Source organism: Perissodus microlepis, chromosome 12, assembly GCF_051167445.1.
Source record: "Perissodus microlepis isolate ML-2025 ecotype Zambia chromosome 12, ASM5116744v1, whole genome shotgun sequence".
NCBI lineage: Eukaryota > Metazoa > Chordata > Actinopteri > Cichliformes > Cichlidae > Perissodus > Perissodus microlepis.
In genome coordinates, this window is record NC_140472.1 from 37227008 (window position 1) to 37240563 (window position 13556).

A 13556-nucleotide genomic window follows, 5' to 3' on the forward strand; every position below is an offset into this window, starting at 1 on the left:
GTGGGAAGGAAAAACTCCCTTTTAACAGGAAGAAACCTCCGACAGAACCAGGCTCAGGGAGGGGCGGGGCGGGGCCATCTGCTGTGATTGGTTGGGGTGAGAGAAGGAAGACAGGATAAAGACATGCTGTGGAAGAGAGACAGAGATTAATAACAGATATGATTCAGTGCAGAGAGGTCTATTAACACATAGTGAGTGAAGAAGAAACACCCAGTGCATCATGGGAATCCCCGGCAGCCTACGTCTATTGCAGCATAACTAAGGGAGGATTCAGGGTCACCTGGTCCAGCCCTAACTATATGCTTTAGCAAAAAGGAAAGTTTGAAGCCAAATCTTGAAAGTAGAGATAGTGTCTGTCTCCTGAATCCAAACTGGAAGCTGGTTCCACAGAAGAGGGGCCTGAAAACTGAAGGCTCTGCCTCCCATTCTACTTTTAAATACTCTAGGAACAACAAGTAGGCCTGCAGTGTGAGAGCGAAGTGCTCTAATAGGGTGATATGGTGCTACAAGGTCATTAAGATAAGATGGGGCCTGCTTATTTAAGACCTTGTATGTGAGGAGCAGGATTTTGAATTCTGGATTTAACAGGAAGCCAATACAGGAGAAATCTGCTCTCTCTTTCTAGTCCCTGTCAGGACTCTTGCTGCAGCATTTTGGATTAACTGAAGGCTTTTCAGGGAGTTTTTAGGACTTCCTGATAATAATGAATTACAGTCGTCCAGCCTGGAAGTAATAAATGCATGAACTAGTTTTTCAGCGTCACTCTGAGACAGGATATTTCTAACTTTAGAGATGTTGCACAAATGGAAGAACGCAGTCTTACATATTTGTTTAATATGTGCATTGAAGGACATGTCCTGGTCAAAAATGACTCCAAGGTTCCTCACAGTGTTACTGGAGGCCAAGGTAATGCCATCCAGAGTAAGAATCTGCTTAGATACCATATTTCTAAGATTTTCAGGGCCGAGTACAATAACCTCAGTTTGATCTGAATTAAGAAGCAGAAAGTTAGCGGCCATCCAGGTCTTTATGTCTTTAAGAGATTCCTGCAGTTTAACTCATTGGTGTGTTATCTGGCTTCATGGACAGATAGAGCTCGGTGTCATCAGCATAGCAGTGTAAATGTATGCTATGTCTTCTAATGATGCTGCCTAAGGGAAGCATGTATAATGTAAACAGAATTGGTCCTAGCACTGAACCCTGTGGAACTCCATAATTAACCTCAGTGTGTGAAGAGGACTCTCCATTTACATGCACAAACTGGAGTCTATTAGATAGATATGATACAAACCACTGCAGCACAGTACCTGTAACACCTACAGCATGTTCTAATCGCTCTAATAGGATATTATGGTCGACAGTATCGAACGCTGCACTGAGGTCTAGCAGGACAAGCACAGAGATGAGTCCACTGTCAGAGGCCATAAGAAGATCATTTGTAACCTTCACTAAAGCTGTTTCTGTGCTGTGATGAGCTCTGAAACCTGACTGAAACTCTTCAAATAAGCCATTCCTCTGCTGATGATCTGTTAGCTGTTTGACAACTACTCTTTCAAGGATGTTTGATATGAAAGGAAGGTTGGAGATTGGCCTATAATTAGCTAAGACTGCTGGGTCTAGAGATGCTTTTTGATTAAAGGTTTAACTACAGCCAGCTTTCTGGGTATGAGAACCATGCCTGAACTATGTGGGACCCGATGTCTCTAATATTATGCTACAAGGATTTTCTTGAGTGTTCAAACTACATATTATCACTGGGACCGCAGGTATTGTATTGTTTCGATGGATCTGAGCTTTTGTTCTGTGTTTGGTTTTTGATTTGTTTCTTTGTTTTTTGTTTTGTTTTTTAGTGCCGTGAACTGTACACCATATTATATTATGTAATTATGGGTTGTTTGTGAAAATGAAAACTAATAAAAATATTGTTAAAAAAATACAGCCAGCTTGAAGGCCTGTGGTACATAGCCGATTATTAGAGATAGGACTTCAGCAACTACAGACCCACTTAGAGAGAAATGGTATAAGTGATAAATTCCAGTCTGGATTTAGACCGCGTCACAGCACCGAAACTGCCCTACTAAGAGTTTTCAATGACCTTCTTCTAATCGCTGACTCTGGGCGCTCTGCGGTCTTAGTTCTATTGGATTTGACTTCAGCCTTTGACACGGTTGACCATGAAATCCTTTTGGCAGGGTTGGAACAAGTAGTAGGCCTTAAAGGAAACGTTCTATCATGGTTTAAATCATATTTCTCTGAGAGGTCGTTCTCTGTCATGATGGGAAAATATTCCTCTTCTTCTGCCCTTTTTCGCTGTGGTGTGCCCCAGGGCTCGGTATTGGGTCCTGTGTTGTTTTCCCTTTATATGCTGCCCTTGGGCTCCATTTTTGAAAAACATAATGTCTCTTTTCACTGCTATGCTGATGATATTCAAATCTACCTCCACCTGACTGGGGATGTTTCATCTTCACTACATCCTCTGTTTGGTTGTCTGAGGGATGTCAAAGACTGGTTATCACGTAACTTTCTTACTTTAAATGAAAAGAAGACAGAAATGATCGTTTTTGATAGAAATATGCCTCTGGGACAACTGACTGGCACACTCGGGCCTGTTGCTAACCACCTCACTGATGCTGTTAGGAATCTTGGAGTTTTCATGGATAGTTCCTTCAAACTAGATAAACAGGTTTCTACTGTGGTAAAAACCAGCTTTCACCAACTACGCCTAATTTCTAAGGCTAAACCTTATATACCACACAAAGATCTGGAGAAACTCATTGATGCTTTCATCACTTCAAGACTGGATTATTGTAATTCTCTCTACTTGGGCCTACAATCTTATCTTCTTCAGCGATTGCAGCTGGTCCAAAATGCCGCAGCACGTCTCTTGACCGGCACTAGAAAGTATGATTCTTTCACCCCTGTTCTGGCCAACTTACATTGGCTTCCTATTACATATTGAATTGATTTTAAAATTTTATTGTTTACCTATAAAATTCTAAACAATATGTATAGCCCTCAGAGAGCACTAAGATCATCGGGCCAACTGCTCTTAGTGCAGCCTAGGTCTCGGCTGAAGACCAGAGGAGGCCGTGCCTTTGCCGTTGCCGCACCCAGGTTATGGAATACTCTTCCTCTTCATATTCGCGCATCAGATTCCATTCAGTCTTTTAAATCACATCTAAAAACGTATTTGTTTAACCTGGCATTCAAGGCTAACTAGGGTAATTTACATCTGGCTTTGCATTTAGATTATGTAATTATTTTATATTTTATTTATTTTATTTATATCTGTAATTTATATTTTATATTGTGATTTTTTTTTTATCTGTTTCATGATTTTACTGGAAAGCACTTTGGTGTACTTCGGTCTTTAAAATGTGCTATATAAATAAATTTTGATTGATTTTTTTGTTTTTCTTTTATCTAACGTGGTGAGCTGCAGATACAGTTAGATATGCTTCTACTTACATTATTTACACTTTCACACCAAGAATCTAAACTGAAATATACTGTATTTAACAGACAGAGACAGAAATAAAGCCCCTAAATAATACATTTTAAATGTTCACCTGGAAAAATTATGGTATGTTTTTGGTAACTGATGAGAAGGCAATGTGAATAAAATCTAAAATGAAATCATTGATACACTGAAGATGCTAAAGTCATGATCGAGCCGTCTGATTTAAGTAGAATGGGAGGCAGAGCCTTCAGTTTTCAGGCCCCTCTTCTGTGGAACCAGCTTCCAGTTTGGATTCAGGAGACAGACACTATCTCTACTTTCAAGATTAGGCTTCAAACTTTCCTTTTTGCTAAAGCATATAGTTAGGGCTGGACCAGGTGACCCTGAATCCTCCCTTAGTTATGCTGCAATAGACGTAGGCTGCTGGGGGATTCCCATGATGCACTGGGTGTTTCTTCTTCACTCACTATGTGTTAATAGACCTCTCTGCACTGCACTCCCTGCTCTGGCTCTCTTTCACAGCATGTCTTTATCCTGTCTTCCTTCTCTCACCCCAACCAATCACAGCAGATGGCCCCGCCCCTCCCTGAGCCTGGTTCTGCCAGAGGTTTTTTTCCTTCCCACTGTCACCAAAGTGCTTGCTCATAGGGGGTCATATGATTGTTGGGTTTTTCTCTGTGTCTATTATTGTAGGGTCTACCTTACAATATAAAGCGCCTTGAGGCGACTGTTGTTTTGAGGTTATTTAAACGTCTCTGTGTTCCAGACTTGCTTTGCAGCGAGATCCCGTCAGTTTTCGGAGCTAATGCTGCACAGCGGGATGTTTCGCCATCATGGTTTTTTTTTTTTTTTGATACTTTTTATTTGTTTAGGAACATTTTTATGCAACAAGATAAAAGAAAAAAAGAAAAAGAAAAAACAGAAACAGTATGAGGTCATGGGAAGATAACATATGCCCGTACATACATCTGCACATCCACACATACATACGTCAGCAAGTCTGCATTACTAATTCTATGCATTAAAGGGTGCTGCCACAAGCTGTAAAGTCCAGCCATTTTCTCCATCGTCTCCTTCCCAAATCTCCCTGCAGTCGCAGAGTGAAAGTCATACACTCCATCAATTTGACGTCTTCCACTATAGAGGTAAAAAGTGTTACAGTGGGAGGATCTCTACAGAGCCAGCGTTTTGTTATGGCCTTTTTCGCAGAAGCCAAGAGAACTTTCAGAAGATAAACATCATCTGCAACTAAATCATCTGTAAAATATCCCAGATACAATAAGGTAAATGTACAAGACACGTGGAATCCCAACACCTCTGTTATTATCTGCCGTCCAGAAGGGTCGTATGAGTGGGCAGGACCAGAATATATGACCATAATCAGCCATGTCTTCCCCACAATTCCTCCAGCAAAACGCAGGTGCAGCACTGAATTTAGACTTCTGTTTAGGCCAAGGCTCGCAAAATTTCAAAATCTCTGGTAGCCCTTCGGGCAGGCATTCTTCAGTTTTTGGTAGCCCAAAATAAATGTAAGTAGCCCGAATAAAAAAGAAATCAATTTTTTTATGTTTTGTTTCCGTTACAATATTATACATTAAAGTATAATATTGCAACAGAAACAAAAATTAATCAAAAAAATTGTTAAAATGCAAATCACAACAACTGTATAAAAATTACAACCATCAACTCAAATACTTGGTTCAAATTGAACAGAAATTTCTATGAAGAATTTCTTGTAAGAACTGTGTAGAACATGAATCAGTCTGTGTCAGATCCTGAATCTGAAATTTCCAATGAAGTCACAGGTAAGAGGCAAGTGGAACCAAGATCTAGGCCATTTGCTTTTTGAAGTTTGCAAAGACTGCTAAATTTTGCCAATGGTAGTTCACTCTTTGCAATATAGCACACTGTTCTAAACAGCTTTTTCAGGAGTTCTTGTTGTGCTTGATTTATTTTTAGTATGTTTTTTTGCAATTGCTGTTTGTTCTGGGAAAGATACTGCAGACTGGGCAATAATGCATTTCTTGCATTTCTCATGGGTTCTGATGGGGTCTTTCTTAAAATTACTGGTCCCAGTAACAAAGGCGCTTGTCGACTCAGAAATCAAATGAAACTCACAACACGCCTGGCAGAACATCATGTTATTTAGCTTGTCATATTCCAGCCACAGAAATTCTTTTGTCCATGAAACCAAAAAAGCTGCGCTTTCTTTTGGCCTCATAGTCTGATTTGTCATAACTTTTCCGTTTTGTGGTAGGCTTTTCTTTGGCTGCCCCTTCTTCACCCTGACCTGTCTTATTTGGCTGAGCAGAACTAAAATACCAGCGTAAATCCTGCTGCTTTTACACACGTACTTACATAACGGTCAGCGATTCTTTGCGCACTCAACCTCTCACATGTTTAAGCTTGCTGCGAGAGATTTCACTTGTCGCGTTTGAATAGTAAGCTAATGAGTGATAAGACGATGTCAGAGGAATTGGTGCGCAATTAATCGTCACTCACCAATCAGTGCTGCTGCTCTCTGCACACCGTTCGCGCAATTGCAAAATGAAAGTGAAAGCAAAAACCAAGCGCAAATTCAAACGCGATTTCAATATGTCACATATTGACAGTGGCTCATCGATGCCAATGACATAATTACTCAACTACATTGGCGAAAGAATGCAAAAGCATAGACATATATTTTCCTTCCTATGATAGCCCGACGGGCAGGGCTGAGTTAGATTTTGGTAGCCCGACTGGAAAAATCGCTAGCCCCGGGACGTCGGGCTAGCGATTTTGCGAGCCCTGGTTTAGGCGTTATGAAATAGCGTATAATGTTCTTCCAGCAGAAGTCCCGCCACATGTTGGAGTTAGTTGTGGTAAACTGTGTCTCCCAGATCCGTGCCCACCCATCTTCTGTAATCACAATGTCCATTTCTTTTTCCCATTTCTGCTTTATGTAAATCGTTGAGTTCCCTTTGAGCTTGGTCATACATTTGTACAATTTACTTATCAAGGCTCTGTTACTCCCAGAGTCATAAGCATCAATGAAAATATTAACAATCGAGAAGTCTCCACGGACACAGCTCTTCAGTCTTTTGCCAATATAGTCACGGATAGGGATGGGTATCGTTTAGGTTTTATCCGATACCGGTGCAAAACCGGTACTTTTGAAACGGTGCCGGTGCTTAAACGGTGCTCAAACCGGTGCTTAAAGAATGGAGAACACAAAATTGGTCCAAAAACCTCTCATGTTCAGCTGTTTTTTTGTAAAAAGATAACAATGTTAGCCTTTTCTGCAGCTATGGGGCATATATGGTATCACTCTTGGCTGGAAGCAGTGCTTAAACAATGGAAAAAACACAAACTTTGTCCAAAAACCTCTCATGTTTAACGGTTTTCCACTTTTTCTTTGGTCATTTTAGCCTTTTTGGCCAGGGTGAAGGGAGTATCTGCCATCAAACAAGAAGACAGCCGCATGTAACTACGACGGTGTTTGCTAGTTCACCTTACATGCATTAATGTAATAACGTGGTTAGCCTACTCAACGTAAATTACACACGAACAACATTAAGCTACTGACCCAGAGAAGAACGGCTGCTGCTGCCATCATCATCCGTCATCATTTCTGCTACACTGGCAGGGCTAGGGCTAGACTCTCCTCTTCGGGTTTTTGGGGGATGTTGCTAACTCCGGGTCCGATAACAGGCAACCCACCCGCAGTAGATGTGCATGGTGTGAGGGCTCGCAGCAAGCTATCAAATACGATGCATTTTTTGGCTTTTAAAAAAACCGCTATGCGTCGCCAGGTGTTTCATCAGATTCGAGGTGTTACCTCCTTTGACAGTATCACAGTATCACCTTAAAGCACTTGTTGCAGGGTGCTGAGTTTGCATATTTTGCTGTGAAGTACAGCCAGACTTTTGACCGCTTTGCCTTGGGCGTTTTTAATCTGTAGCTCTGCTCTAAAAGAATATACGTACCTGGACCCGCCTACTATCCTCGGAAACGTAAAATGATTGGCTAGAATCTAAAGTGTATCACAGCTCAGGAAAAAAAAGCACTGAAATTAAGCACCGAAATGTGCGCTGCTTTTCGGTCTGGTTACTACCGTTTATGTCAGAACCGGTGCCATCATGGCACCGGATACCGGTACCCATCCCTAGTCACGGAGTTGCAAGTATCGAAAAAAGTCTTGTTTCTCGAGGTCGTAAGTCTTGCATAGGGTATCAAAAGCCATAATTTTAGATTTTACAATAACCGAGCACCCAGCAGTGATTCCATGCCACACCCATTGTTTAAATCTACTATCATGGGAAGCAGGTAAAAAAATCAGGGTCATACGCTGGCCACCTCAGAAGTTTTATCTCTTCCTGGAGTTGTGCCTGCTTGACCACTCCCCTCCATATTTTTAATGTAAAAGTGACCCAGTGGCTGGGCGTCAAGGTATCGTCCAAATCAGAAGCTGCGTGGCCAAGTCTAGACTGGATTGGCGTGTCCGAGAGAGACATCTCAATCGTCTTCCACCTCGCACAAAAAGATGGATTACACCAACACACCAAGGACCTCAGCTGAGCAGATAAGTAGTAATCCCTTAATGAAGGTAGAGCCAAGCCCCCTTTTTCTTTCGGCAACTGCAAAGTAGAGAACTTCACCCTTGGTCTTTTGTTAAGCCAAATGAATCTCGAAATCTGTTTATTCCATTCCCTGAATTGCTTCTCTGGAATTTGAATAGGTAAAGCAAGAAAAAGATAGAGTAGTTTGGGAAGAATACTCATTTTAATTATCTGTATCCTGTTGCCAAGGTCGAGAGGGAGCAAGGCCCAAATGTTGAGATCGCTATATATTTCTCTATTAATACGACTGTAATTAATATCATACAGTTGTGTCAGAAACACTCCTAAATATTTGATAGCAGTTGCCTCCCAATTAAACTTGAATTTTGACAATAGTGTCTGGTCTGGAGAAAAATTAAATGTCAGAACTTGAGTTTTTTTGACATTAAGAACATACCCTGAATACAGGCCATATGTTTCCAACATCCCCATTAACACTGGTATACCTGAGCTGGGATCCGTGATTGTCACCAAGACATCATCTGCGTATAAACACACCTTGTACTCGTCCCCTCCTATTACAATCCCTTTCAATGATGTTTCCTGACGTATAGCCTGGGCTAGAGGTTCGATAAACAAGTTGAAGAGGTAGGGGCTTGCTGGACACCCCTGTCTACATCCTCATTCTAAAAAAATAGTATCGGAGAGGCTACCGTTAATTTTTATTCTGGCAGTAGGGAGAGAATAAAGAGCTTGGAAACATTTTATAAACTCGCTACAGAAACCAAATCTTTTCATCACTAGGAAGAGGAAGTCCCAATTCACTGAATCATACGCTTTTTCAGCATCTAAGCTAAGAATAATTGAGCTTTTTTTCTTATTATTAATGTGTTCGATGATGTGTAAAGCTCGCCTAATATTATCGTGGGTTTGTCTATTTTTCAAGAAACCCGTTTGGTCTTCATCAATCAAAGAAGACATTACAGCATCCATTCTTCGCACCAAAATAGTTGTGTATAGTTTATAATCTGAGTTCAGGACACTTATCGGCCTATAAGATTTGCAGTTTAGTCTATCCTGTCCCCCCTTTGGCAAAACAGATATGAAGGCCTCCTTCCAAGAGGGAGGTACCAGACCTCCTTTCAAAATATAATTAAAACTAGTTTCCAACAGCGGAAGGCTTTCCCTCATGGTTTTGTACCATTTGGCAGGGAGCCCGTCGGTACCTGGTGATTTATTGGATTTAAGGCTAGAAATAGCTTTAATTATTTCTTCCCGAGATATTAAGGACGTTAACTTACTATTTGCTTCTCGACCAATCATAGGCAGGTCTAAGGAATTCAAAAAGTCAGTTATCTTATTTACATCACCCTGAGTAGATTGACTATATAACGATTTGTAATACATTTCAAACGCTTTTTGAATTTTATCCAGGTCAGTTACAACATTGTTACCAACTGACTCTCTAATCTTATAAATATTATTTTCAGCTTGCTGTTTTCTAATCCGCCACGCTAACTGCTTCGCCGCCTTAGGCCCCGCCTCATAATACCTCTGTTTCATAAATCTTATGTTTTTCTCTAATTCTTCGCTCAATATCTTATCTATCTCCTGCTTAATCTGTCTGATCTGGTGGGTTATTTTTATCCTTCAGACCTGACTGTTCCAAGGCCATTAATCTATCCTGCAGTTGTAACAATTCTTGTGACTTTTTCTTTTTAAGCATGGTCGACCACGCAATTATTTTTCCTCTGAGGACAGCTTTGGCTGCATCCCACACAATACTGTGATTTGTCTCTCCATTATCATTGTCCTGCAGGTACAAGTTAAGATCGGCTGTCATTTGTTTCACAAAAGTGGGGTCATTTAACATACCGGTATTTAGTCTCCACAAAACAGTAAATTAAAATCTCCTGCACAAATAAGAGTTCCCACCGTTTCCTTAGAGATCAAATCAAATATCTTCTTAAAGAAGCTTGCGTTGCTTCCTGGGGGTGCATAGACATTTAATAGTGTGACCGCTTTATTCTCTATTCTACCTTTTGCTAAAACAAACCTACCTTCCTTATCACTTATATTAGATATATGTTCAAATTTTATTTTATTTGAGATAAGGATAGCTACTCCTCGTTTTTTCCCGGCCCTATACAATGAATAGAACGTATGTCTGAAACCCATCTTTTTTAATTTCTCATGTTCTGCATTGTCTAGATGAGTTTCTTGCCAATATGCCAAATCTACTGTCTCGTTTTTCAATTTGGCAATTAATTAGCTTCTTTTAATAGGGCTATTCAGGCCATTTACATTTAGTGACAGCATTTTATAGAAATTATAAGCCATAAAGTGGATATGTGGAATACAACATAATCAACCCAGACCTCAGAACATCACAACCAGAACTCACTGAACAGCAAACACACCAAACATTAACAAGAGCTTCCAAAACAAAGGATATAAGAGTGTCCTTTGACATTGAGGGGACTGGCCACAAGGTGGGGCCCCTCATCCGACAAGAGGGGAGTGACCGACAAAAAAGCCAAAAAAGGGCAAAGAATAAGCAAAAACAGTTTCTTATCGCTACTAGAAATAACTTGGTGGTTCTCTAACCATGTCCGTTGATAGGTTTGTAGCTTGAACCTATTTGCTGGAACGTTGAAGACAATATAATTACACAGCAAGCAAGACACGAAGTAGGCAAAGTTCTTCATGTTTCTCGTGCACGGGAAAGAACCGGACAAACGCCGTTCCTTCGCTTGACCCCAGTTGCTCTCGTCCGCTCCCCCGTAACACTGCTCTTTTATTGAGGTTACATGAATATGCATAGGTTCATTAACATACGACGTCTACATACAAACAAAGAGTACCTTGCCTGTGTGTGTGTGTGTGTGTGTGTGTGTGTGTGTGTGTGGTCAGAGTGTGACCCCATAAATGACTTCCCTAAACCTGCTGGTCTGGAAGTCCAGCAGTTCATCTAAACAAAAGGCACTTAGAATAAAACAGATATAGCCACGTTTATCCTACCATAAAACAATAAGAGAAGGTACGACCTCTCCCATGCTCCCAGAGTGCTCTCTAATGCACACAAAGTTTGCAGACTATCAAGGATCAAACCTCTACCAATCTACAACTAATTATAAAACTCTAAGCATATATAAGTAGATATTTCTAAGCATAAATGACAATCAACAATACAAAACCTAACATTCCCCCCTTTTTGACCTTTATGCTAGAAAAGTTTCCAGTTATGATCACCTCATGTCTGACAGTTTCAATGCAAACATTTTTATACTCAGCATATGTCAATCACCCTAAATTACTGTAAAAGTACACAGTTTAACAAATGTATTAGCAGTTATCCCATTCCTCATTGATCTCATCCAATGGCAAACTGCATCCTACGAGGAAACAAATGAATTGTTAATTTAATAGTTAAAATAAGAAAGTAACATTTTCAAAAACATTCCAGCTCTGCGGTGATCACCCATCATCTGTGCAGAGTGGTTTTAGTTCGGCAGGGCGTCATGAATGTCTCTTCCAGTTGTTTCCATCACTGTCCATAGGACCAGAGTCCAAATGTATGTAGAATAGAAATTCAAACATACCGGTTGATTTTGTTGTTTGTCAACATGGGTCTGAGCTATCGTGAAAGCTGCAGACCTCGTCAGCACTCTAGTTTTATGGCCTCTACCAACCCCCATCACCTCACTTCAGGCCTTCGTCCTGCGAGGGGGATACTTATGACTCTTCTACTGTCCATCCTCTACAGAAAAACCCCTCTGTGGAAAGGGTGCTGGGTCCAGTCGTCTTACTGCTGTTATGATCCCAGCAGTCTTCAGAGTGTCATCGTATGCACAGTACAGTGACACAGCATTAGGTGATGTTCATAGGAAACTGCTGTTATCACCACCATAGCTTCTGGTTCCTGTGCTTTTCACAAAATCATGATGTCATCCTCGAACTCCCCCTGCGTTGTCGATGGAGCTTGGCACGCTCCCCTCATCCTTCAGGTGCCCGTCTGTTGTCCACAATCTCCTCTGTTGGCCTCTGGAAAGCCCCTTTGGCACAGCTCTCATTCCAACGCAGCTTCATGGTCCTTGCTGTGGCTCCAAAGTCTGATCTCATGATGGGCCCCAAACAGCTTGACCTTTGACCTCAACCACTGCCTGGGCTGTCAGCTATGCCTGGAATGGTTCTTGCTTCTCACTGGGCCTCTGAAGATTTCTCAGGAGATCCCTTTCAGCAGACTGCTGCACCTGTATTCCCTTGCTAGGAGGAAAAACTTCTATTTGGAGAGCATGTCAACAATCATCAAACCACATTCTTTAGTTCAGTGAACTTCACTTATAGGCCATCAAAGCCTCATCTGAACCTGGATGCACCACTTGCATAGGTTTAATACCTGTAAATGAACTGTTAATCACACAAATCACTGCAACAATACTAGAAAACATTGTTTAATGTTAATCCTGGACCCCCCCTCTTGACGCATGGACACTCCCATGAGTCAACACATCAACCCTAGATTCCTGTCTTAAAGAAAAAAGGTTAGCTAGATCCTGTCCCAGGCAACATCAGGGTGTCTCCTCCGGAGTAGCTCCGTAACCCTGCAATAAAAGATGTTAGCGTGTTTTGAATATTAAGTTTGCTTAACACCTGGCTCTGCCAGGAGCCTGCATACACACCATCATGGCCTGGAAAACAAGATCTGGAAGTGAAGTCAAACTTCACACTTGTAAACAATTGTATCATAAGAGTAATAAAGCATTCAACATCAGCAAGACAAGTGTCATGTGCAGGTTTTCTCAAATCAGTAAACTACAATTATTACCATAATTTGCCTCAGACATGGAACAACAGGTTCCAGAGGTGCTATAAAAAGACCATAAAGTTAGCCATCCATAGCTGTGGAAAGAATGTTATTCACATCAAAGTAACCTTCACATTTTCCCCAAAACACAGTGTAACAGCATCACCACTCATAACCTATAAACACAGTTTTCTTCACACACAAACCCAGAAATCCAGTAGTAGGAAAACATCAACCAGCTGTCCTGGTATAAATCACATGATCAAACCACATGAAGAACTGTAATGCTGTAGAGAAGAAAATACAAATGTTAGCGCTGCGCAGGTGTGTACACACTTTCTCACAGTTTCCTCTGTGAGCAACACAAGGTAGTGAACAACACCCCTGTAGATGCACAGACACAGAAAATGGCATTTAAAAGGTAAAACCAACACGCAACCTCGAATGTTGCTGTCATCTTTCTGCTCCTGTAAAACGAAACACACATAGATTCATCTGCACCTTTGTCAGGTGGGGGTTAACTTCGCACAGTCGTGTTACATCAGTAAAGTCTTGTCAGCTTTTGTCAGCTTTTACCAGTCAGTCAGTTTTTTTTTTCTTTCACTCATTCATTCATACATTCATTCTTTCTTTGCTGATAGTGGAACCTATCATCGCATTTAGTTTCCACTCTCAGCAAAATGACGTCATTTCAAAAAGAAAAAGAAGAACTTTAGCTCGGATTACATCGCTGAATCCTTTTTGGGCAGGG